Source organism: Cervus canadensis, chromosome 11, assembly GCF_019320065.1.
Source record: "Cervus canadensis isolate Bull #8, Minnesota chromosome 11, ASM1932006v1, whole genome shotgun sequence".
NCBI lineage: Eukaryota > Metazoa > Chordata > Mammalia > Artiodactyla > Cervidae > Cervus > Cervus canadensis.
The window spans coordinates 9,835,890-9,861,440 of record NC_057396.1 but is presented as its reverse complement, the minus strand read 5'-3'; the positions used below and the strand labels follow the sequence as shown (position 1 = coordinate 9,861,440).

The 25,551-nt window shown below is 35.1% G+C and overlaps 1 long non-coding RNA gene across 1 annotated transcript; it reads left to right on the top strand.

The window, feature by feature from the left end:
* Positions 1-25,551, top strand: LOC122450234. The gene is made up of 3 exons (XR_006272086.1): positions 1-17; positions 8,879-8,881; positions 25,431-25,551. It is a non-coding gene; the product is annotated as an uncharacterized LOC122450234 (long non-coding RNA).

Here is a 25,551-nt window from a genome sequence, read left to right as displayed (position 1 = left end):
AAAAGAAATGCAGAATGGTCAAAACAAGAGAAAATAGTATCTTCTATCTTTCAGGTGATTATAAAAGAAATTTTAAAAAAATAAAGGAAAATGAAATACAGGTGAATAATCCTGAATATACTACAGAATTTTACTGTAGTATATCCAAGCACAGATGACAATAAAAACAGGAATAATGATGTTATTCCACTCCCTACACTAACACATCCACAAAGAACTCCTTGACATCCCAGCAGAAAGAAATTTCCATTTTAAAATGGAGAAATCTACCAGTAGTGATTTTCAAATATTTTTCTATATCAATTTCAAAGTAAAAGCTTAAAAATTACATACATCCAACCTCTATGTCAGAATATATGAACCTATAACTAAGGAACAGGAATTTTAATTTGATACGTGTAAGATAAAACAGAAATTCTTAGACGGCTCTAACATAATGCCAGATTTGGCTAACTAAGTATTACAACCATTGTGTTAATCAGATATATTATTTATGTCAATCAAATGTATTATTTTACACATATGAATCTCTACTGAATCTGTTTCATTCTGTTCTATTAATTTCTGTATCCATAACATTGCCTAATACCAATTTTCATGAATATCTATTGAATAAATTCATTTATTTACTCAGTGTATTTAGAATACATATGTATGTGTGTATTGGTCATTGCCGTGTCCAACTCTTTGCAACTCCATGGACTGTGGCCCACCAGGCTCCTCTATCCTTGGGATTCTCTAGGCAGGAATACTGGAGTGGGTTGACATTTCCTTCTCCAGGAGATCTTCCTGACCAAGGGATCAAACCCAGGTCTCCCAAACTGCAGGCAGATTCTTTACCATCTGAGTCACCTGGGAAACTCCCAAAGTGTTAGTTGCTCAATCATGTTTGGCTGTTTGTGACCCCACGGACTGAAGCCTGCCAGGCTACTCTGTCCATGGAATTCTTCAGGCAAGAATACTGGAGTAGGTAGTCATTCCCTTTTCCAGAGGATCTTATTGACCCAGGGATCAAATCCAGGTCTCCTGCATTGCAGGCAGATTCTTTACCATCTGAGCCACCAGGGAAACCCTTATGTATGCATACGTGTATTTAAAAGAATGTATTATTAATAGTTTTTTTCTCTAGCATTTTTATCCCTCTCTCAATGATATCAATGACAGCAATAATTTAGTGACTTTCACTGATATGCTTTTTTGATTATTTAGGGAAACTTTTTCATAGCCCAGACTTTAGAAAGTCCATTTACTAGTACTCAAATATAATACATTTTCTCCTAGCAACTAATCACTGCTAGCATATATAATCTACAATAAGGTTCAAAGACAGGTTAATAACAAGCTATTTGTTTCTAGATCTACACGAAGCAAACACAACCTTATTGCACCATAATGTTAGGTCAAATAATTCTTCAAACTTCAAAGAAAGAAAGAAAAAGTGAAAGCCACTCATTTACTCTTTGTGACCCCATGCACTGTACAGCCCATGGAATTCTTCAGGCCAGAATCCTGGAGTGGATAGCCTTTCCCTTCTCCAGGGGATCTTCCTAACCCAGGGATCAAATCAACCTTCAATAATATTTATTGTAACATAAATATTATGATAAAAACTAGACTTACTCTGCTTTTAGACTATATAAATTAAGGGTTTTTTTCTTCACTATTCTTATCAGAAATAACCTATGAAGAAATAATCAATTTATAATTAAATGAAATATATTATTCTGGCTAATGCTCTCCCAACTGAACTATTTCAGCAATTTCCTAATTAAATGAAATATATTCTGCTGCTGCTGCTAAGTCACTGCAGTCGTGTCCGACTCTGTGCGACCCCATAGACAGCAGCCCACCAGGCTCCCCTGTCCCTGGGATTCTCCAGGCAAGAACACTGGCGTGGGTTGCCATTGCCTTCTCCAATGCATGAAAGTGAAAAGTGAAAGCGAAGTCACCCAGTCGTATCCGACTCAGCGACCCCATGGACTGCAGCCTACCAGGCTCCTCCGTCCATGGGATTTTCCAGGCAAGAGTACTGGGGTGGGGTGCCATTGCCTTCTCCAGAAATATATTCTAAGTTCAATTAAATGCAATGTATTAAACTTGGAAGTTCCTAAATACAGTATATGCTGCATTGCTAAATACAGTATACAGTACAATCTAAATGTTATATTACATTTAGATTGATTTCTTCATTTAATTCAGCACAACAAAAACATGATATAGTGTCACAATCACCATTTTAAAAAGTGGATGCACTAAGATTTTAAGTAGCTGGCAATTCACACTCAGCTTGTGGTTGGATACAAATCTGTCCTTTCTACCATATCAACTTCATCCTGTGAATAATGAGTAAATGGGACAAATCCTTAAAAGTAACACATGAAAATTAAGAATTGTGTGGATTATGTAAGATTTATCTGCAAATATGAAACATCTGGGCCTTAAAAAAACATTTGGAAATAATCAGTCCCAACGCTAGATTTCCAAATCAGTCCCTATTGAGATAGTCCAGAAAGCTGAATTTATACAGTGTATTGCAACTTCTTCTGATTTACCCAGCTTAGGGATGTACAGTCTGTGAGAAACTCTGGTTTCTCAAGTGCAGTAATTAATTTCCGCTAAATTTTTATTGTTTTTTTAAGGGCTTCCCAGGTGGCACAGTGGTAAAGAATCTGCCTGTCAATGCAGGAAACACAAGAGATGTGAGTTCAATCCCTGGGTCAGGAAGATCCCCTGAAGGAGAAAATGGCAGCCCACTCCAGCATTCTTGCCTGGGAAATGCCATGGACAGAGGAGCCTGGCGGGCTATTGTCCATGGGGTTGCAAAGAGTCAGACCTGACTGAGCAAGGCCCTCATGAGCCACATGAGAGACAATCTAAATATTTACCTACTAAATTAAATAATGAAATGAAATATATCATTAACATTTTCTAACAATAAAACTGGAAAAATTTTGATTCATTGATATATATTTGTGATTTTTTTTCATTCCTCAACATAAGTCAGCACAAATAAAATACTTATTAAAAAGTTAAAGCCTTTATACATACATATGTGTATATTATAGATACATGAATCTATATCTATATGTGTATAATTTGGCATTATAAAGTTGATGCTAGATAGTTGTTGATATACAATGTTTCCCAAAGTATATCATTTGGTTCAGTGTCCTTGCAGCAATGTTTGACTAAATAGAAAAATTCTTTCTGTTCTGTCAGTAATTTCTATGCATGACAGGAAATATACATTTTTTTAATTTCAGGATTTAATATTATATTGAAGTTACCATACAGTGTTCATATGATACCTTTGTTGACTAATTCAAAAACAATTTCATAGAGTATGTTTAAGAAATATTTGCTAGCATTTTCTGTTTGAATTAAAGTGCTTCTGTTTTAATTAAACCATTTCATGAAGGCATGCTATTTTCTGAGAAGTGAGTAAAACACAACGACTATATAGCATTCTCACTGAATAAATTCTTATGGATCAGAACTTTGTTTTATATGAACTATTTCAATATGCCTGATACCTGAATCTACATAGAACAGTGTATTAAAGCTATATCTAACAGAGCTGGCTTTGCCCAATTCTTCATATACTCAAGGTTTGCTATTAAAATCGAATTAATAAAATTAAAATAAATATGAGTCAAATTAATTGTCAACATGAATAAAATATAGATAACTTTTCCTAGGTGCATTTTTTTTACATTTTTTCCAACATCTAATAAGGACCTTATTTTGTTTTGATGCTTTGATTTTTCTTTAATGCAGTTTAATATGTCCTTCACAAAAATGCAATATGAAAACTCCTAGCAGCTGAGAATCTCTACCAAAAAGAATCAGAGACATTTGAATAGATTTACATCAACATTTGAAGCAGCAAAGAATATTTGCCTTCATAGACCAGAGCAATGACTTTGAACGGACCTGCATATGTCATGCTTTGCCCTATTAATGAAGATCATGTGGGTGGAACTGTCAGCCATGTGACATTCCTGTTCTTGTTTTAGCAATTCAAATTCCAGACTAGACACATTGATAGTTTGTTTATTAAACTGACACTAGACTCCCGTACACCCAGATCTCTATGATTATATTTTGTTTCATTTACATAGAGTTTCAGTTTAAAAATTTTCATATTGAGACATTTATTGAAGCCTTGAATTTCCATCAGTGAAAAATAATTAAGGACTGTTAAATAAGATTATGAATTTTTACACCAAAAACAGCTTGTAGCTCGAGAGATCAACCTTCAAAGTTTTAGATACACTAATAAATTCATATTGTTGGATAAGTAATTACTGCATGATTAAATAACATAGAAAGCTGCTTCTCCTTGATAAACAAAACCTAATCAACTCTCTATGACTACTTTAAAATTCAACTACCTTCTGAACCCACAAACACTATGCCAACCTACACAAATCTCTCTCTGCCCTGAATGCTTAATCGTTATGCTGTTATCTAAGATTCTTAATTAAAAAATCACAGTATACTAACATGAAATGATGACTTTATGCTGTTTCACATATAACTTGTTAATAGTCTGATGTATAGACAGTTTGTCTTAATATTTGTTGTAGACATAATGGATTGAAAAATAAATGAATGAATGAATGAATATTGTGTGTGTTAGTAGTTCAGTCATGTCTGACTCTTTCTGACCCCATGGACTGTAGTCTGCCAGGTTTCTCTGTCCATGGAATTCTCCAAGCAAGAATACTGGAGTGGGTTGCCATTCCCTTCTCAAGGTGATCTTTGAACCCAGGTATCAAACCCGGGTCTACCACAGTGCAGGCAGATTCTTAAACATTTGAGCCACCAGGGAAGCCCAATATGACACAAGGAGAGGCTCAAAGTTTGCAATGATGTCATTTTTAAAAACATAAATTAAAGCATGACTAATTTTATGACTCTAATGAAGATACTTTCATAACTACCTGTGATCACATATTTTAGAGTCAGGGAAATAAGGTTAGATGTGCACCAAGTACCTATTAGAATATTATTAATAATTATGAAGTATGGCATGCATGGGCTTCCCTGGTAGCTCAGTGGTAAAGAATCCGCCTGCCAATGTAGGATATGCAGGTTCAACCCCTGGGTTAGGAAGATCCCATGGAGAAGGAAATGGCAACCCACTCCAGCATTCTCGCCAGAGAAATCCTATGTACAGAGAAGCCTGCTGGGCTATAGTCCATGGGGTCACAAAAGAGCCAGGCAAGACATAGAAACTAAAGAGCACAACACCATTTGTGATATTGCTTTGTTTTATCAGAAGAGAAAACTGACAACATTCATCTTTAGTGAGTGTTGGAAAAATGCAAAATTGCAAAAGTCTTAGAAGATAATATGGGAGAAAACCTGGTGATCTTGGATTTGGTTGTGCCTCTTTAGATACAACATCAAAGATATAATCCATGAAAGAAGTTAAACTACACTTCTATTCAAATTAAACATTTCTGTTCTATGAAAAACATTGTCAAGAAAATGAAAAGTCAAGCCACAGACTGAGAAAAAATACTTGCAAATTCAAATCTGATAAAGGACTGTTTTGTAAAATATACAAAGAACACTGAAAGCTTAATAATGTGAATATAAACAACTAAAGTATAAAATGAACAGAAGACCTTAACAGACAACTCACCAAAATATATATATATCAGTGGGAAATAATCATATGTAAATATATTCTACATTGTATATCAGTGTTGGTATGACAACTCACCAAAATATATATATATCAGTGGGAAATAATCATATGTAAAGATATTCTACATCATATATCAGTGTTGGTATTGTTTAGTCACTAAGTCATGTCCCACTCTCTGTGACCCCATGGACTGCAGTCCGCCAGGCTCCTCTCTCCATGGGATTTCCTAGGCAAGAATATTGAAGTGGGTTGCCATTTCCTTCTCCAGGGGATCTTCCTGACCCAGGAATTGAATGTGCCTCTCCTGCATTGGCAGGTGGATTCTTTAGCACTAAGACACCAGGGAATCTCATATGTCATTAGGGCAATGCAAATTAAAACAGTGAGATACTACTAATAAACACTTGTTAGAATGGCAAAATCCAGAACAATGACAACACTAAATGCTCAGAAGGATTTGGATTAACAGTAACTCGCCTTCATTTCTAGTAGGAATTTAAAAAATGATGCTGTGACTTTAGAAGATATTTTGGCTGTTTCTGACAAAAAACAAGCATATTCTTACTACACAGAGAGCAAACACCTTGGTATTTACCCAGATTTATGTCCACACAAAAACCTATGCATGATGTTTATAGGACTTTTTTATTCACTATTGCCAAATGTGGAAGCAATCAAAATATATTTTAGTAAATAAGTGGATTAAATAAATGATGATACATTCAGACAATGAGATACTATTAGGCACTAAAAAAAAAAAGTTGTCAAGTCATGAGAAGGCATTAAGAAATCTTAAACTTACTAAGTGAAGTAGCCAATCTGAGAAGTTCACATACTATCTCCTTCCAACTATATTACATTTTGGAAAAGACAAATTTATGGAGACAAGAAAAGGATCACTGTTCGCCAAGAGTTAAGGAGGGGGAGTGGTGAATAGATGATCAGAACATAGAAAAATTTTAGGGCAGCAGAAATATTTGACATGATACTTTAATAGAGGATACACATCACTACAAACTTCAAAACCTACAGGTTGTACAATGCCAACAGTAAGTCTTATTGTAGACTAAGGACTTTGGATGATATTGATATGTCAATGTAGGTTTCTCATTTTAAAAAATGTACCACTCTGGTATCAGGTATTGAGGAGGGAAGCAATGCACATGTAGGAGCATATGATACAAGTAAAATCTCTGTACTTACTACCCAATATTGCTGTTGAACCTAAAGATGCTCTAAAACAGTCTATTTAAAAAATAAGTGGGTTGGAAATGAGGAATAAAGTTTTAGCCTCTAGTCCTGATTTTTTTTTAAAATCATTTACTGATTATATGTCTCTATAATGTTATAAAAAGATTAGGAAGGTAGAAAAATATGAAGACTAATTATTTACAGCAACTTTGAAGTCATCAAGCAGAGTGGTAAGGGAGACCCTCTATTGGACTGGGGTAAGAAGTGAGTGAGAGAAATTGGATACAAATTGACACCTAGACCCACCCACATATCTTTCCCAGCCTCTTGTAACAGATTTGATGAGGTCATTCCTTCTGTTTCTCTGAGTTTATTATAGGAAGAAACAGTACAGATTGAAAGGGTGTGCATGAAATTTAAAGAAGATGAAGAATATAACACTAAAATAGATCACACATGGGAAGTTTAACAGAAAAGAGGATATTCCAGAACCATGTTAACTAGTCACTATCATTCCCCATTAATCTGCATTGCACTTCACTGAAGACAGATCTTCTTTCAGGTAATGGGGAACCTGATCTTCAAGTTCTACTCATGACAAGGAATACTCTTCCACCTTCTTTGTCAACATTGATGATGGCAATCATTGAAACCCACATCTGGCTAATGTGAAAAACGAAGTCGCTCAGTTGTGTCTGACTCTTTGCGACCCCATGGAGTGTAGCCTACCAGCCTCCTCAGTCCATGGAATTCTCCAGGCAAGAGTTCCGGCTTTGCCATTTCCTCTTCCAGGGGATCTTACCGACCCAGGGATCGAACCAGGGTCTTTCACATTTGCAGGCAGACGCTTTACCGTCTGAACCACCAGGGAGGCCGAAGTAGCATATCTTAAAGAGCCATTTTAAATCAAAGCTCATTTATTTTTCCCTTCTACAATCATCTTGTCATAGGTCTGGGTTGAGGGAAAGGCATCAAGAAACAAGTCTGCTGGTTATTTGAGCAAGGTGCTCACAAAGCTTGCATTAAAAAAAAAAAAATGGGTTCTTGTCCAGTCTCATCTCTACCAATGTAACTTTATAGTTGGATGTTGTTTAATATGTATTCTCTTTGATCAGCCTAATCCAATACGCATGGCACCCCAACATGATCCATTAGTGAGTCATGATGACTCATTAAAATCCAATAGCATGCCAGGACAGGAATCTTTTCTCAAAAAAAAAAAAAAAAAAAAAAAAAAAGGTTCTTATGAGATTATGACTTTCTCCAATATATTAGCAGGTTTTGGTAAACATTTTCTGTAAAAGACCAAGAGCAAATATTTTAGACATTGTGTGCCATATGGTCTTAGCTGCAACTACTTTACAACTGTAGTGTGAAAGCAGACATAAACAGTATTTTAACAAGTGAACAAGGCTAAAAACAGGGAATTAACATAGGATACAGTATTAGCATGGGATACAGAATTACTAATTAAAGTGCAGATTTTATTCAAATCTCACAAAATTTTATGTCTATTATTTGTTTTCATACCTTATTCAAGACTCCTCATTATATTTAAATGCTTTGAGCAGCTTCAGCTGCTTGCAACAAATTCTGGCAAATTCTCTTTTTATTTTTGTCCTATTAGAAATATTTTCTAATATTCCTCATTGTGACTTCTTAGATATACCCCTCATTTAAAAGCAGACATTTAATTTCCAAATATATGTTTTTTTGAACATCTTTGCTATTTTCACTTTTATATTAATTTTTTATTTAAATGCTTTATTTTCTGCAATCACCTACTGTGTTTTTTCAGTCTTCTAACTTTATTGAGGCTTTCAATGACTAAGTCAAAGATTTCTTTTGTTAAGGCCACACTGCATTCAAAAATATGTGGATTATTTTCAAATATCTTTTGATGTTGATCTCTAAAATAACTCAACAGTAATAAGAGAGCAAATTTTGTATGATTTCTATACTTTTAGACCTGGAAATTTCAGCACCTGGTCTTAGATCTCTGGATATGTTCCAGTTTATAGTCCACAGGAAGTTGAATACAATTTGTATCCTAATGTTATGTGAAAATTGTATAAATCTGAGGTCAAATTGGTTCATAATGCTTTTTGTGTCTAATATATTCTTCTACATTTTTTGTATATTATTCTATTAATTTCTGATAGTTTATTATTGAAGTTTCAACTAAAAATCTTAATTTATGTACTTAAAACAAACAATTGCAATATATTCTGGAACTATATGTAACTTTGTTCTATATTTTCCAAGTCTCCTGTGAATGCACTTTCATATAATTTTAAAAAATAATAAAATTAAAATTAAAAAAAATATTAAAAATATTAATTAAAAATAAAAAATAAAGACAGAAATGAAATAAAATTAATATTTGAATAAATTTATGCAAATTTTAACTGTATATATAAATGTGTGTGTTTATGTGTGTGTGCATTTATGTACATGTATATATATGCATGATGATAATAACAATATCAAAGGCAGCTACATAAATGAGTCTAAAGTGTTTGAGGAACTTAGTGCTGTGCAGGAGACATTCTCCAGGAAAGAATACTGTAGTGGGTTGCCATGCCCTCCTCAAGGAGAACTTCCTTACCCAGGGATTGAAACTGCCCCTCCTGTGGTTCCTGCATTGCAGAAGGATTCTTTACCACTGAGCCACCAGGGGAAGTCCAAAGTACTTTTCAGTATATTTTAATATGTCAAGAATGCATGCTGTATTCTCTATGGTATACCTAACTAACCAAATCAGAATGAAATTCAGTAAGAAAATGATCATTAGTAGGAAAAAAGCAGGAAAAGAGAAAACACTAAAAAACAAATAGCAAAATGGTGGATACAGGGAAAAATAGACAAGCAATCCCATTAAAATAAGAACAAAATAATCTAAATAAATGACACAGCTTGTCTGAATGGATGATAAAAGAGAGGCTGATTATGCACTGATTTTTTTATTATAAGCTGAATTTTATGTAAGAAATATTAAATTTTCAGATAAAATATTTGAAATGGAGAAACTAATTTATATGAAGAATAGTTGAAATGAAGAAATAAGTATTTGAAATAAAGAAAAAAAGATTAGCTGTAGGCACATTACCATCAGACAAAGTAGTCTTTACGGCAAGAAGTGTTATTGCCAAAGAGAAGTAATATTAAGGAATGATAACAGGTTCAAGGGCTTCCCGTGTGGCTCAGTGGTAAAGAATCTGCCTGACAATGTAGGAGATGCAGGTTCATTCTCTGGATTGGGAGGGTTCCCTGGAGAAGGAAATGACAAACCACTCCAGTATTCTTGCCTGGGAAATTCCATGGACAGAGAAACCTGGAGGGCTATAGTCCATGGGGTTGCAGAGTCACACAAGACTTAGAGACTAAACAACAACAATAAAACAGGATCAAATTATAAGAAAAATATAAAAATCTTAAATATATATTCATATAAAATAACTTCAAAGGGCAATGAGCTGGTTGACAGAGTTGAAAGAACTAGCTAATCTGAAAATCACAGAGAATATAATATATGCCTTATTGACTAATAGAATGTGTGCTATGCTTAGTTGCTCAGTCGTGTCCAACTCTTTGAGACCCCATGGACTGTAGCCCACCAGGTTCCTCTGTCCATGAGGATTCTCCAGGCAAGAATACTGGAGTGGGTTGCCATGCCCTTCTCTAGAGGATCTTCCCAACCCAGGGATGGAAGCCAGGTCTCTTGCAATGCAGGGAGATTCTTTACCATCTGAACCACCAGGGAAGCCCAGCTAATAGGCTAAATAGAGAAAAAAAAAAAAAAAAAAGTTGATACAAACAATTAGCAAACTTGGATGGGTTTGCCTAAATAAAACACTATACTTAACCACTGCAGAGTATATTGTCTTTTCAAGTATATGCCAATTATTTAAGGAATTAGCATCATGTGCTAATCACAAAGCAATTTTCAATAGATTGGATTATAAATCAAAATTTGAAAGTTAAAAAATTTCAGGAAATAACAGGAGAAACTACTTTTATGATCTTGCAGACAAAATGTTTTTAAGCAGCACACACTCAGAAAACTTATCAAGAAGAAAAATAGCAATGTATTATTGAAATAAGAACTTATATCTCAGTGCTGATCTATAGGTCAAAGTACCTAGTGGAATAAACTGCACCATGTAAATGTTTTTACTGTTTTAATGACAGTCAGTTTTGACTACTTAATCATCAAATTATGTTTGCACTATTAAATCATTTTTTTTATTCTCTGCTGACAATTTAGAACTAAGAAAGAACTGTTTGCAACAAATCACATGTTGTTATTGCCTTATCCAGACAAAGCTTTCAACATTCCCTTTAGTTTTTCTAAATGATCTATTGCATATATTAGAAAAAGAGCAAACATTTTGACCATGACAATAAACTACAAAATTTAGCTATAGTATTTGTCCCTAAAGTGAGACTGTCATGCTGATCGATAAAGACGATGATGAATAAGTCTTTTATCTCTTCCTGTATGTCAGTGTGAGCTTGCATGGTACAAGCTTTCAGACCACCCATTAAGAGCAGTTTTATTAATAGTTCCTGCTTACATAAGGGTACTCCATTTATCAACTTCATTGACTGCAACAAAGTGCTTATGCCACTGGCAACGGCTGGCTCAGCCAAGAGGCAAAGAAATAGCAACTACAGGAGTCACTAAAAGAATGGGGCTTGCTTGAATCAGCTAACTTAGAAATGTTCCCAGTTGTTCAAGCCGAACAAAAAGAATGTGGAGTCAAAAGTCCTGAAGTATTTTTTTCTCATAAACTGGTATCCCTAAAGATGGCAGTAATTATAATTTTACGGGTGAAAAATGAAGATCAAGCATTTTCTTGGTTTTCTGAATCATATTATAATTCAACAGAGTTCTTTGAATATCCTCAGAATTTGGATGCTAGTACTTAGTTATGTCATCAAGGCAGAGTGTGAAATTTCTTTCATACATTTTAAAAGATTTCCCTGAAAAATTTGATGTCAGCTCAAAAATTATTTGATCATCAAGGTTTGGATTTGATTTATTGTGTTGAGAACTATGTTGCTGTGATGCTTTCTTATACATCGCATGATAAATAAAGGAAAGATGCTCATTAGAATAATTGGTAGAAAGGCAATTTAATCTATTTGTGCTATAGGATATATTTAAAAAATAAGTTTACATATTATTAATTTAGGAATATAGATGGACTTCAATATATCAGTTACATTAAATAGGAAGTAATTCTGTTATACTTTGGAGGTTTTGAGAAATTTTGAAATTAATTTTGTTGCTTTTTAGTAGATTAATCAAAGCTAAGATTCTGTTAGTCCACTGTTCACATTTTTAGCAATTTCTGACGAGTGAGATTGACGAGGTTTATTTTTTTATCTTTTGATTTTGTATCATGGTATAGCCGATTAACAATGGTATTATAGTTTCAGGTGACCAGCAAAGACACTCCGCAGTACATATACATGTATGCATTCTCCCTCACACTCCCTTCACATCCAGGCTGCCACATGACATCGTGCAGGAGTTCTGTGTACTATACAGTAGGTCCTTGTAGGTTATCCATTTTAAATACAGCAGAATCTACATGTCCATCCCAAACTAGGTTTTAATACGCACATTAGTATTAGGTTTGAGTCTTCGCAATTCACATGGAAATGAGGAGAACCTGAACAAAAACAAATGCATGTGTTTAGTGAAATAAAGAGAGAAATTCACACTCCAAATGGTATAATTGATACCAAAATACTTACACCAACAGAACTAGGCAAGCATCCCATGTGAAAAAAAAATGTAAGTACCACAATTCAGAGGACAGTTTCACTAGATGAAAAAGGAAATTCATGCCCTAAAATTACCAAAAAAAAAAAAAAAATTCATGTCTTTGACCAGAAAGAAAATATCAATACATTTTAAAAAGTAAAAATAATACCTATCTGATTTTACTGTAGTAAAATATCTAACTAATAACAAAGTCAGACAAAAAATAAACAAATGAGCAAAATAACATCCATTTAGAAATTAAACACTCTGTCAATTCAAGTAAAAGTTTAGATTTCCTAAGAAAGAACAATCTTGAAAACATTATGTATCACAACTTATGAGATACATACATTTTCAAAGCAGCACAAAGGAGAAAAATTATTCATATTACTTTTTTAAAGGGTAATAGTAAATGAACTATATATTTAAAGTTAAAAAAAAACATTAAATACTTAGGAGCAAAATACAATTAATCATACAGAATTAATAAATTTTCAGATATTTTAATGCCTAGTCACATTTTAAAATTTCCTAATATTTGCAATGATTTGCCTTGTGTACCTTTTGGACACATTTATAAACACTAGATAGAATTGTATCTCTTTTAAAATGTTTATTATTTTATATAGGTGAGTGTTCAAATATGGACAAATATAAGAGTTTCTGCTTGTCAGTAATGCTTCTAAATTTGTTTTTACAGTTATTCTCTAACATGCATATTCACAAGTTATATTGATTCAAAAATAAAGCCCTTAGAGATATTAAGCTAGTTCACTAGTTCCCACTCTTTAATTGACCCCAAATTATGTCTGATTCCCAAACTATAATTTGTCCTTAGTAGCTAGTATGGATTTAAACATTCAAATATGATCATAGAGTCCTTCAGAATTAGAAGAACACATGTAGATGCTCTTGCATTTTTATATTACGGACAAAGGGCGTTGTTCTGAGTTGTCCCCTCACCAAACCCATTTAGTGCTCAGGAGACTTTTTCTTCCCTCTAGTGAGTCTATGGCCATCAAAACCTCATCACTGGGGCCAGTGACACTTTTGCATACCTTCTTCACTGTCATCACTGTCACCACCATTATCTCCACACTGGCAACTATCCATGCCACAGACACTATTGGTGGTGGCATAGCCTTCTGTCATTGCTGCCCTCCCTTCCTTGCCTTTAGGTGATATTATTGACCTTAACAGGACTGCCATTATCTCCTACTAGATGACTTGAACTAGAGCCAAAAGGAAAACATAATAACTCTAGACCTAAACAATCTTTCCTTTGAGCATACACAACTCATTTCTAGCTTTCTGCTCCATGGGGTTGGGGGGAAGCAGGCTCAAAATAGTGTGGGCTCATTTCTTATGTTGTTTAACCTTCTTTTTCTCCCAACACTAGGAGAGGCATCTGAAACAAACACCTTAAATTTCTTAGAGTGAAATCTCATATATCCAGCTTTGCAGTTTGGAGAATGCATTAGATCCCAAGTAAAATTAGAGTAACTCTGCGGCAGGCACTTTTTTCAATTTTCAACTTCCCATTCCAGTTATCTAAACTGCTTTTGGAAACAACATTTCATTTTCCTTAAGCCAGTGGCTTCCAGCCCTAAATATAATTAGAATCATTTGGGGATGGGGGACTTATAAGAAATAGATTATTTAATTGGTATCTTGAATCTGTAAGTACAGAAGTATATTTGAGCATTGTGATTTATTTTTAACTCTAGGTGATTTGAAGAGCCATAAGAGATCTTTTGCACAATCACTCCTGTTTATAGTTCCAGAGAATAGGCATAGAGCTTGAAAATTCCCAGGGATCTTATGTGCTGAAGATCCATGAGAGATTTTATTTAGAGGTCTCTAACCTAGCTCATTTGAAATAAAGTTTTACTAAATAACAAACCTTTTACTATATTACACTTTAAAGAGGTGGAAACTTATGCATTCACACATATATTAAACAATTTTTTGGTGAATAGAAAATCACAAGTCTTTCACTGTAAACCCTCTAAAGGCAATAATGCATCTGATTTTCTTTGGTATTCTCCATCAATACCTAAATACCTAACTAGCAAGTTGCCTTTGAATGTCAGAATAAACCAGTTACTAATATGGATAACCAATAAATAAATGGCATTTATATATTCATCCTTGATCTCTCATTTGGGCTTCAGATTTATATACTCAACTGACTAGTTACTATTAAACAGAAATAGAGATTTCTTCTCAGAATATCTGAATCCACCCTGTCTCAACTCACCTTCATTTTCAGAAAGACTCTTGGTAGAAAACCACATTTTAAATTATCCAACTGCTAAGATCACATATGTGTGAATCAGCCTTAATCTCTACTTTTTCACCATCGATAGCAAGTCTTTCACCAAGCTTTGCTGGTGTATATCCAAAATAAATCTGGTGTGAATTTATCTTTTTCTATCTCCATTGCAACCACTCTGGTCAATGTTTTCCTTGAATCTCACTGGGCTACTGAAATTACCTCATCTGGGGCCTCCCAGCTCCCATGATTTCCCTCTCCTAGTCAATGTGCTGCACAAGAGCTAAAACAACACTTAAAAAACAAACAAACAAACAAACAACTTTACTGAGGGATGGTTTTCATCCAATTCATCCAAAAGGTATACAGTTCAACTTTTCAAAGCATATTCACACATATGTACACATTATGTGCACATATGGTGCACATTCACCACAAATTTGATATTATAATGGAGTTATGGTTCCAAACAGACTGGTTCCAAAATGGGAAAGAAGTACTCAAGCCTGTATATTGTCACCCCACTTATGTAACTCATGTGCAGAGCACATCGGGCAAAATGCTGGACTGGAAGCACAGCATTGTAATCACAATGAAGCACAAGCTGCAATCAAGATTGCCAGGAGAAGTATCAATGACTTCAGGTATGCAGATAACACCAACCTTATGGCAGAAAGCGAAGAGGAATTGAAGAGTTTCTTGATGAAAGTGAAAGAGGAGAGTGAAAAAGCTGGCTTAAAACTCAACATTCCAAAACTAAGATCATGGCATATGGTCCCATCACTTCATGGCAATTAGATGGGGAAACAATGGAAACAGTGAGAGATTTTATTTTTTTGGGCTCCAAAATCACTGCAGCTGGTGACTGCAGCCATGAAATTAAAAGATGCTTGCTCCTTGGAAGAAAAGCTGTGACCAACCTAGACAGCATATTAAAAAAGCAGAGACATTATTTTGCTGACAAGGTCCATCTAGTCAAAGCTATGCTTTTTCCAGTAGTCTTGTATGATGTGAGAGTTGGGCCATAAAGAAAGTTGACCACTGAAGAACTGATGTTTTTGAACTGTGGTGTTGGGGAAGACTCTTGAGAGTCCCTTGGACAGCAAGGAGATCAAACCAGTAAATCCTAAAGGAAAACAGTCCTGAATATTCATTGGAAGGACTAATGCTGAAGCTCCAATACTTTGGCCACCTGATGCAAAAAACTGACTCATTGGAAAATACCCTGGTGCTGTGAAAGATTGAAGGCAGGAGGAGAAGGGGATAACAGAGGATGAGGTGGTTGGATGGTATCACTGACTCAATGGACATGAGTTTGAGCAAACTCTGGGAGTTGGTGATGGACAGGGAAGCCTGGCGTGCTGCAGTCCATGGGCTCGCAAAGAGTCAACACAACTGAGCAACTGAACTGAACCAAACTCTGCATAAAATTAAATAAGCAAGGTGACAGTATACAGCTTTGACCTCCTACTTTCCCAATTTGGAACCAGTCCATTGTTCCCTGTCTGGTTCTAACTGTAGCCTCTTGACCTGCATACAGTTTTCTCAGGAGGCAGATAAGGTAGTCTTAGAGTCCTAGTTCTTCAAGAACTTTCTGCAGTTTGTTGTGATCCCCACAGTCAAAGACTTTAGTGTAGTCAATGAAGCAGAAGTAGATGTTTTTCTGGAGTTCTCTTGTTTTTTCTATGATCCAGTGGATGTTGGATCTAAATCCAGCTTGAACATCTGGAAGTTCTCTGTTCATGTACTGCTAAAGCCTGACTTGGAGAATTTTGAGCATTACCTTGCTAGCATGTGAAATGAGTGCAATTGTATAGTAGTTCAAACATTCTTTGGCAATGCCTTTCTTTGGGACTGGAGTGAAAACTGACCTTTTTCCTGTCCTATGACCACTGCTGAGTTTTCCAAATTTGCTGGCATATTGAGTGCAGTGCTTTCACAGAATCATCATTTAGGATTTGAAATAGCTCAACTGGAATTCCATCACCTCCACTAGTTTTGTTCATAGTGATGCTTCCTAAGGCCCACTTGACTTTGCAATCCAAGATGTCTGACTTTAGGTGAGTGATCACATCATCATGGATATCTGGGTCATTAAGATCTTTTTGTATAGTTTTTCTGTGTATTCTTGCCATCTCTTCTTAACATCTTCTGCCTATGTTAGGGCTAATCTGTTTCTGTCCTTTATTTTCCCTATGTTTGCATGAAATGTTCCTTTGGTATCTCTAATTTTCTTGAAGCGATCTTTAGTCTTTCACATTTTAACATTTTCCTCTTTGTTTGCATGTTCGCTTAGGAAGGCTTTATTATCTCTCCTTGCTATTCTTTGGAACTCTGCATTCAGATGGATGTATCTTTCTTTTCTCCTTTGCCTTTCACTTCCCTTCTTTTCTTAGCTATTTGTTAGGTCTCCAAAGACATAGACATTTTACCTTTCCTCCTTTCTTTTTCTTGGTGATGGTTTCGATTACTGCCTCCTGTACAGTGTCACAAACTTCCATCCATAGTTCCTCAGGCATTCTTTCTATCACATTTAATCCCTTGAATCTACTTGTCACTTCCACCATATAACTGTAAGGGATTTGATTTAGGTCATACCTGAATGGCCTAGTGGATTTCCCTACTTTCTTCCATTTAAATCTGTATAACCTCTAATCTACTTTCTCTGTATGTAGATTTCCCTGATTTGGATACTCATGTGTGTCATGTAGTATGTTTTCTTTAAGACTGGTTTCCTTTACTTAACATAAAGAACATGGATTCATTCATATTTTAGCATGTATAGTACTTCCTTCTTTTTATGGCTAAATAAAATTCTACTGTATAGATAGTCCAGGTATTGTTTATTCATTTGTCCACTGATATATATGTAGGCTATTTCTTTTTGATTATTATGAATAATGTTGAAGTGAACATTCATATACAGGTTTCATATATATGAACATTCATGTATATGTTTTAATTTCTCTTGGATATATGCCAAGTGCTAGAAGTACTTATCATATTGTATTGTAACTCTTTGTTTAATAATCATTTGAGCAACTGCCATCCTGGTTTCCAAAGCATCTGCACCAATTTACCTTCCTACAAGCAGTATATGAAAGTTCTGATTTCTCCACAGCCTCACAAAAAGCTTGCTCCTTGAATTTTTGTTTCTGGTAATTCCAGTGAGTGTAAAGTAGTATCTCATTATGGTTTCGATTTGCATTCTCCTTATGACTAATGATTTCAAGCATCTTTTCAAGTGTTTGTTGATATATTTTTTTTAATACTTAAAGCAGATGATGTCACTCCTTTTCTCTGTCATCACTGTATCTCCAGGACTTAAAATGGTATCTGACACATGATAAGAGATTAATAATTAATATGTAATTATTAGTTAATATATAGTAAATGAGTGAATGATTAATAAGTGCCTCCATAGCAGTGTAGAGTGCTTCCTAGGAATGAGTGTTTAGAAGTATAGTTAATGAGACTATCTTGGCTATGTCTTTTGAAGAATAAGTGTAAAAATTAGAGAAATTTATGAAAAATATTTAGATGTTGAAAGATTGTTCTAAAGACCAAATGATAATCTAGTAACTTCCTATTCAAAATGTGATCTGTGGGCCTCCACTATTAACATCAGCTTTAAATGGTTAAAAGGCTCCTGGGGCTTAAATGATACCTAGAAAATGGGACATGTTTCTACTACCTCTTTCTGAAGCTTTCTTCATCACCATTAGCTCTTATTAGGTGGTATTGCTATCACATATATGTTGGTCATCCACACTCAATGTAGCATGGCTATAATAAGCATCAAGATGCTCACTCTTCATTTCTTGCCACCAATCAATTTCAACACAAGACCTAATGTTGTCAAGAACAATATCATGTGTTATTTCTCTGATTCAAACAACAGTAATCTCTGAGATCCCATCTATCGCACTCATAGAAATCCCTCAAACCCCTAGTACTCTCTGTCCTTCCAGCCTCCTTTCATGTTCTAGCTCTGAGGCAAGGGTAGATTTGTTTAATTGGGCAGAAACTCCAAAACAGTGTCCTGAATGGAGAATAATTTCTGACAACTTTTGTTTCAGGCCCTCTCAAGGGGGTAACACAGTTCAGTGATATTTCCTTAGATTCAGTGAGCTCAGAACTCAGACTGTAAGGACTGGCCATCATTCCATGTTTTTGTCTGCTTTACTTTGAAGGACAAGACAAGTTAAATACTAATAGGGATGATGAAAAACATTGTCAATTAATCTAAGAAATCATCCTGCCACCCTATAAATACTGATATTAGCAACTGCATAGCCCTTACTGTATCCCATCTGCGTTCTGGATGTTTTATTACCACACTCATTTTCAGAGGAGGAAATAAATATATGTAGAAAGATTAAGCAATTTGTGAAACATTAGTAGCTAAAAAGTGATAGATCCAGGATTAGAGCTGAATCTTGTTCCAGATTCTGAAATTTTAACTACAATGCTATGCTACATTGTCTCTCTATTCTTGAGAACTTAATATGTGCCTTATGTGCCAAGTAATACATTACAAATTTTTCAAACTTCAATGCATTTAATCCTCAAATCACAATAATGAAATAGACATTGATCTAGCAATCTAAATACCTGTAAAATTAAAGTTTACAAATGTTAACTGTCTAAAGTCAGACACTAGTAAGTAGAGGAGTTATGATTTTAAAGTTTATTTATTAATAGCAAAGTCCACTGATTTAATGAAACATTCTTTCCTTCTTTCTTTTTCCTAGAACAGTCCTTCTATATTGTTACTTCTATATATTTTTTTATGACCTATCCATCTGATATAATCTCTTTCTATTTAAACCTGTGATAGTCAATTTTGTGTGTTGACTTGGCTAGGCCACAGTACCTACTCATTTGGACAAACACTTGTCTTGATGTTGCCATGAAGATATTTTTCAGATGAGATTATCATTTAAATCAGTAGACTTTGAGTAAAGCAGATTACTCCCCTTTAAAGTGAAAGTCTCCGTCCTTGAAGGTCTTAAGAGAAAAAAAGATTTATTTTGCTTCCCTGGTAACTCACATGGTAAAACATCTGCCTGCAATGCAGGAGACCAAGGTTTGATCTCTGGGTTGGGAAGGTCCCATGGAGAAGGAAATGGCAACCCACTCCAGTATTCTTGCCTGAAAAACCCCATGGTCAGAGGAGCCTGATTGGTTACAATCCATGGGGTTGCAAAGAGTCAGACACGACTAAGAGACCTTGCTCTGAAAGAAAAAAGAAATATTTCCAGATTATCTGTTGGCATACCCTGATCATTTTGGACCTGACATACTTGAATGTTATGGACAAATGTCTATAATCATGGCAGTCAATTTTAAAAAACTTCTCTCAGATGCATAGATAATCTCCATTTCCTTTGAATCCACATAGAATACTGTGACGACACATTCTATTACATCATACAAGCACTTGTTTACTATTATTTTTATATACATTCTTTAGATTATTAATAACAGAGGAGAAGTACAGTATCTACTTTAATTGGTCTGAAGCACATACCATGATTCAACTGCTACCTAGTAAGTGCCCCATGCACATGTTTTGAGTTAACAAAAGGAGGGTGACAGTCAATTATGTAAAATCCCACCAGCACTTTAACTCTAAAGACCTTTCTTCTAAATTTCTTCACCCCTTTCCTCTCTCTCTAATAAAAAGTTGTCTTTAATAAAATATGGGGAAAATTCAAGAATCAGCTCAGCAACTATAAACTATTTTAAGGAAAGCTATTCACCACAGGAATTAAAGATTATATCAATAACAGCAATTTTACTCTTGCCATTAAAATGTAGATATTAATAGATGATTATATTAATGGAGTTGGATTTTTCACTATTAAGAATATTTGATAGGCTGCGAGATTTTAGTATGTCTCAACATAAAAAGGACTTTCACATCAATATAAAGTAAGACAAGACACTAAATTTAATCCATAGTGGATCCAAATATAAATGCCTATTGCTGTATCATATGCTGTTTATCCACTATGCTCCTCATTTTATATATATTTAATTGTGATCTTTTATGCATCTAAAGGCTAATATTTTCTAAATGATGACTGTCTATCATATTCAGTAGCATTTTAAGAAATTTAATTGCATTGGCTTCAATTTCCATTGGGTTGATGAGTTTTAAAAAATAAACACTTCTTTTCTTTTCTGTGTGGCCCATGTCTGATCTTTCTCAGCTGCCTCTGCCTCTAATTAGCTGTGAATTAGTTCTTGCACATCATAGCAACAGAGAGCAATTCCTTACATTAAAATATATTTCGTAGTTTGGTACATAAAATTGAACATTTTTCTAGGTTCCATATCAAGCAATTTGTCCTAGTCACCTTACCTTCCTGTAATTTTGGGTGTTTAATGTCTCATTTACCTAAAAATGACTTCTGATCTCTAAACTTTTCTTTAGTATGCTCAGAATTAAGGTTTAGCACAAGTTAAGCTGCCTTTTGTATTCTCATATAGTATATTCCTAGAAGAGTTAATTCTTTTCACATAGGAAACTTTTCTGTTCAACAGGAAAAAAAAAAAAAAAAAAAAAAAAAAAAAAAAAAATTTCTTCTTCCACTGCTTTCACTTTTCCCCCCATCTATTTCCCATAAAGTAATGAGGCCAGATGCCATGAACTTAGTTTTTTGAATTTAAAATTTTAAGCTGGCTTTTTCACTCTCCTCTTTCACCTTCTTCAAGAGGCTCTTCACTTCCTCTTCAAATTCTGACATTAGGGTACTGTCATTTGCATATCTGAGTTTATTGATATTTCTCCTGACTATCTTGATTCCAGCTTGTGATTCATCCAGCCTGGGATTTTGCATGATATACTCTGCATATAAATCAAATAAGGAAGGTGACAATATATAGCTTTGATGTATGTCTTTCCCAATTTGGAACCGTCCATTTTTCCATGTCTGGTTCTAGATGTCGCTTCCTGCCCTGCATGCAGGCTTCTCAGGAAATATGTAAGGTAGTCTGGCATGACCATCTTTTTAAGAATTTCCACAGTTTGTTGTGATCCACAAAGTCAAAAACTTCAGTGCAGTCAATGAAGAAGAAGCAGATGATTTTCTGAAATTCTTTTACTTTTTCTATGATCCGACGGATGTTGGCAATTTGATATCTGGCTCCTCTGCCTTTTCTAAATACTACTGGTACATCTAGAACTTCTCAGTTCATGTACATTTGAAGCTTATCTTAAAATATTTTGAGCATGATTTTATTGGCATGTGAAATGATCACAATTGTGCAGTAGTTTGAACATTCTTTGGCATTGCCCTTCTTTGGGATTGGAATGAGAACTGACTTTTTCCAGTCCTATAATCACTGCTGAGTTTTCCAAATTTGCTGGCATGTAGAGTGCAGCACTTTAACAGCATAATCTTTTAGAATTTGAAAATGCATAGCTGGAATCTCATCACCCCCACTAGCTTTGTTTGTAGTGATGCTTTCTAGGATTCACTTGACTTCACACTCCAGGATGTCTGACTCTAGGTGAGTGAGCATACCATTGTGGTTATCTAGGTCATCAAGACCATTTTTTGTACAGTTCTTCTAGGTGTTATTGCCACCTCACAATATCTTCTGCTTCTGTTAGTTCCTTAACTGTTTCTGTCCTTTATTGTGCCCAAATTTGGTTGAAATATTCCCTTGGTATCTCTAATTTTCTTGAAGATATCTCTAATCTTTCCCATTGCATTGTTTTCCTCTACTTCTTTGCACTGATAATTGAGGAAGGCTTTCTTATTTCTCCTTGCTATTCTTTGGAACTCTACACTCAGATGGGTATATCTTTCATTTTCTCCTCTGTCTTTTGCTTCTCTTCTTTACTTAGCTATTTGTAAGGCCTCCTCAGACAGCCATTCTGCTTTCTTGCCTTTCTTTTTCTTGAGGATAGTTTTGGTTACCACTCCTTGACCAATGTTACAAACATCCATTAAGAGTTTTCAGGCACTCAGATCTAATTCCTTGAATCTATTTGCCATGTCGACTGTAAAATCATCAAGGATTTGATTTAGGTCATACCTGAATGGTCTAGTGGTTTTTCCTACTTTCTTCATCTTAAACCTGAATTTCACAATAAGGAGCTCATGATCTGTGCAACAGTCAACTCCAAGTCTTGTCTTTGCTTTTTGCTAAGAGTATAGAGCTTCTCCATATTTGGCTACAATGAATATAATCATTCTAATTTCAGTATTGACCATCAATGGGAGAGTTACTATCTTTCAGATATTGTGCCAAATATCTTAAAAAGTTCTAATGCTTTTTTAAATCTCCAGAGCAAGCTTCCATGATAAGAATTTTTATATTATTGTTTCACTCAGACAGAGGAGCCTGGCAGGCTACAGTCCAAAGTGTTCCAGAGTCAGACACAAGTGAGCATGCACGAATTGTCACTTTGGACACCATGATACCAAATTTTACTGAGATGAATAATAAACCCAGATCAGCAAGATGATTGAATAAAAAGCCTTGCATTCTCCTTTCCCCATGGATACACCAATTTGATAACAACTCACATATAGATTACCCTTATAAGAAATGTCAAAACAAATTAGAAGTCACCTTGTATTGAGTAATGAGTATTGGGTAATGAGCATCTGGTGGCTCAGATAGTAAAAAATCTGCCTGCAATGCAGGAGACACAGGTTTGGTCTCTGGGTTGTGAAGATTCCGTGGAGTAGGAACTGGCAACCTACTCCAATATTTTCACCTGGAGAATTCCATGGAGAGAGGAGTCTGGCTGGCTACAGTCTGTAGGGTTGCAAAGAGTTGGACACAACTGAGAAACTACCACTTATACTGAGTAGAAGTGTAAAAGCAACCACATGGAAACCAGAAGAGAAAGTGAAGGGTTTTTTTTTGTTTTGTTTTGTTTTTTTGCCAAAATCCCAACCCTAGCAGCAGTGTCATATAATAAGAAACCCTCTGCCTCCCAGCTTTTCCCTGAGTGGCTAAGGGGTTAGACCTTATAGTTGAGGCCTCAGCTATTCCAGGCATTACCTAAGGGAAAGGTTTCAGGAACTAAAAGAGATCTGTATACACTAGTAGTCCTGGGACTACAATAAACAAAGCTGTCTGAACCAACATGGAGGCAAGCACTCATCACAGCTCCTTCCCCCCACTCCTTGTAGAGTGAGCAGGCAATAAATCCCAGCTGACAGATACTCTCCGAAAAGGAAAAAAAGTCAAATTGCACATCTAATGGCCCAATTTATCTGGGAGTTACCTGAAGGATTGGATACTGTACCACTTGTCTTGGAGTATAGACAAGTCCTGGCCTACTCCAGATACCCAGATTTTGCTAAGAATAAACACAACCGTTTTGATTAGCAAAAGGGTCTGTGACCCCCATCGAAGCTTTAACCTGATTCGTAATAATCTTCTGTACTAGGTCTTATATATGGAAACATCCTTAATAATCCATCAAAAATGGTTAGAACTATTTAATGAACTGAATAAAGTTGCAGGATATAAAATAAAAATACAAAAAAATCTTTAATTTCTATATACTCATAAAGAAATGTCTGAAAGAAAATGAGAAAAATAATTTATTTGCAATTGTATCAAAAGAATAAAACAGTTAGGAAGAAACTAACCAAGGCAGTACAAGACTTGTATAGTAGAAAATGTATAATAAAGTTGAAAAAAATTTCTAAAAAATAACAAATCAAATTCAATAACATATTAATAGAATCATACACCATGATTATGTGGGATTTATCCCAGGGATGAAATTTTTTTTCAATATCTGCTGTCATAGTCAACAATAGAGCCTGAAATGCACTACTTGGGTGCAATCTCAAAAATGACAGAATGATCTCAGTTCATCTCAAAGACAAACCATTCAATATCACAGCAATCTAATTCAATGCCCAACAAGTAATGCTGAAGAAGCTAATGTCAAATGGCTATATGAAGGCCTACTAGATTCTCTAGAATTAACACCCAAAAAAGATGTCTTTTTCATCATAGGGGACTGGAATGCAAAAGTAGAAAGCCAAGAGATACCTGGAGTAACAGGCAAGATTGGCCTTGGAGTACAAAATGAAGCAGGGCAAAGGCTAACAAAATTTTGCCAAGAGAATGCACTGGTCGTAGCAAGCACTCTCTTCCAACAACACAAGAGAGGACTCTACACATGGACATCATCAGAGGGTCAATACCAAAATCAGATTGATTATATTCTCTGCAGCCAGTGTTGGAAATGCTCTATATAGTCAGCAAAAAAAAAAAAAAAAAAAAGATTGGGAGCTGACTGTGGCTCAGATCATGAACTCCTTATTGCAAAATTCTGCCTTAAGTTGAAGAAACTAGGGAAAACCATTAGGCTACTCAGATATGACCTAAATCAAATCCATTCTGATTATACAGTGGAAGTAACAAATAGATTCAAGAGACTAGATCTGATAAAGAGAGTACCTGAAGAACTGTGGATAGAGTAGTGATATTGTACAGGAGGCGGTGATCAAAACTATCCGCAAGAAAAAATGTGCAAACAGGCAAAATGATTGCCTGAGGAGTTCTTACATTAGCTGAGTAAAGAAGAGAAGCAAAAGACAAAGGAGAAAAGGAAATATATTTCCACCTGAATACAGAGTTCCAAAAAATAGCAAGGAGAGA